The sequence below is a fragment of the Schistocerca nitens genome, chromosome 6 (genome assembly GCF_023898315.1).
Source record: "Schistocerca nitens isolate TAMUIC-IGC-003100 chromosome 6, iqSchNite1.1, whole genome shotgun sequence".
Lineage (NCBI taxonomy): Eukaryota > Metazoa > Arthropoda > Insecta > Orthoptera > Acrididae > Schistocerca > Schistocerca nitens.
The window spans coordinates 444,624,837-444,627,491 of NC_064619.1; positions in this window are offsets into that span (position 1 = coordinate 444,624,837).

A 2,655-nucleotide genomic window follows, 5' to 3' on the forward strand; every position below is an offset into this window, starting at 1 on the left:
ACATCTCCTCTGAATAACATTTTCCTCCAAAGTCTGGTGAAAAATTTGATTTCCTGCTGAAACTTCCTGGCAGATTAAAACTGTGTGCCCGACCGAGACTCGAACTCGGGACCTTTGCCTTTCGCGGGCAAGTGCTCTACCATCTGAGCCACCGAAGCACGACTCACGCCCGGTCCTCACAGCTTTACTTCTGCCTGTATCTCGTCGCCTACCTTCCAAACTTTACAGAAGCTCTCCTGCGAAACCTTGCAGAAGTTTGGAAGGTAGGAGACGTGACAATGGCAGAAGTAAAGCTATGAGGACCGAGCGTGAGTCGTGCTTCGGTAGCTCAGATGGTAGAGCACTTGCCCGCGAAAGGCAAAGGTCCCGAGTTTGAGTCTCGGTCGGGCACACAGTTTTAATCTGCCAGGAAGTTTCATATCAGCGCACACTCCGCTGCAAAGTGAAAATCTCGTTTTGATTCCCTGCTGTTTATCTGAATATTCCTCACACTGTATGTTGCAAGTCGACGGGTGTCTTTCAGCTTCAAAGCTCAAATCTTTCGTACGGACTTATCTCTAGCCAACACTATGACCTGCACGACTGTACAGTGAGCAGCAGTGCTAACACTTCACGAGCCAACTGTTAACGTGTGACGTCACCTGCAGCTTGGCTAGTCAGCCACCGAATGGTGTCATGTGAAGGTCGATACAAATTGGACGCAATATTCCGTCAGCGGTGGGCCGAGAAGCTATTCTGTGCCACCGGTAGCGGTAGTCGGCAACAGAGCGCCACATAAACGAGGTGGCGCTGCACGTATGAAGGTGCACGGGGCTCCGTTTCCCTTTAAAGCGAACTTTTGGCGTTATGTTATCTACCGATAAGGTGTTGATGCGCGGGTTTTGTTTCTGTACAGTGTTACAGGGATAGGTTAGTCCTTCCACAACGACTTGTCTACAAAGGAAAACAGAACACAACAGAAGAATTCATCGTTTCGGATTGTGATCAGTGTTACCAAGGTAAAAGAGTCCGCCCCGGTAGCTGAGTGGCGCCAGCACGATAGCTCAGCGTGTTAGAGAGCTGGTTGGCCTCTGTAATGAAGAACTGAGTGGAAGGATCGACAAACGAACTTGTCCGGATGTCATGTGACGTCCGCAACGACCAAACACAACGATCAACAACGAAAAAAATGCAACAAAGAAAGTGGTCAGCGCGACAGAATGTCAATCCTAAGGGTCCGGGTTCGATTCCCGGCTGGGTCGGAGATTTTCTCCTCTCAGGGACTGGGTGTTGTGTTGTCGTAATCATCATCATTTCATCCCCATCGACGCGCAAGTCGCCGTAGTGGCGACAAATCGAAAGACTTGCACCCGGCGAACGGTTACCCGACGGCAGGCCCTAGTCACATGTCATTTATATTATCATAAAAGAACGCCAAGACGACCTCAGAAAATCTACAGCTGATTTTCTTAAGAGAATTCGAAAGAACATTGGAGATGAAATTTGTGGAAACCAGCTTTGAACTTAATTATCTGCCAATCCTTAGCACCTTCTGCGGGTTTCTCTTTGGTTATATTCTCTCAGCAGTACCTCCGTGACAAATAAAATATGGAAAAATGTTATGTTTCAATTAGTCTATTACTTTTTAAGCCAGCTTGTTCCTTAACTTGATAAAATTACTACTTTTGCAGTAATTTTAGTGAATAAGGTGCTCATTGCAGAAACAATTTATGTCTCTTTATACCTTCTCAGTTTTCTTTCTTGTGAAGTAGCAGAATGACAGAATTGTTCCACTTGTGAGAACTTGTCTCACTATGCATACATCCGACGTACAATTTTGCTAGTTCTTTTTGTATTACCTTATCTCCTGTTGGAATCATTTATACTGAAACACCATTATATCCCTGCACTCTTCATACCTTCTTACATCCACTTTAATACACTTTACCTGTCATTACTTCTTAAATGACACTACTTTCAACTATTTGTGTTTACGATACATCTGTTACGCTACACAAACGTTGGAAGTAATCTGGGAATGCTTGTGCTGATAGATAAATAAACTACTCGTGCGAAAGAGCCACACTGAGGAAATGCTCGTTGAGGAAGAACATATTGTTGTGTCTTCTTCTTACAGTCTAGACACAATGAGGTAGCTAGGTGCACGCTAAACTAACGCAGACGGGCTTGAAGTTCTGGAACATGAGACTTATTAATGAATAAGAAGAAAAGTACGTAGATGTTACTTAACTTTTATTCTCTTGTTGGAATACATCTCTTGAATAGTAGTAAGCTATAAGCACTGATACAAATGGCGCCTTGCTATGTAGTAGCTAGGGACTAAGCTGAAGGCTATTCTATCTGTCTCTCGGCAAATGAGAGGAAGGCGTCGTACTTCTGGTCGCAAGCAATGTCGTCCGTACAACTGGGGCGAGGTCTAGTCCGTGTCTTGTGACCTGCCATGTGGTGGCGCTAGGATTGCGATTACACAGTGGCGACACGCGGGTCCGACATGTACTACAGGACCGCGGCCGATTTAAGTTACCACCTAGCAAGTGTGGTGTCTAGCGGTGACACCACACATATCACAAAACAAAAATATGTAATTCGCCTTTACAGAAGAAGAGATTTGCTAATTTTCTTTCCACAGATTCTAAGTGAAATGCATCTCAAGAA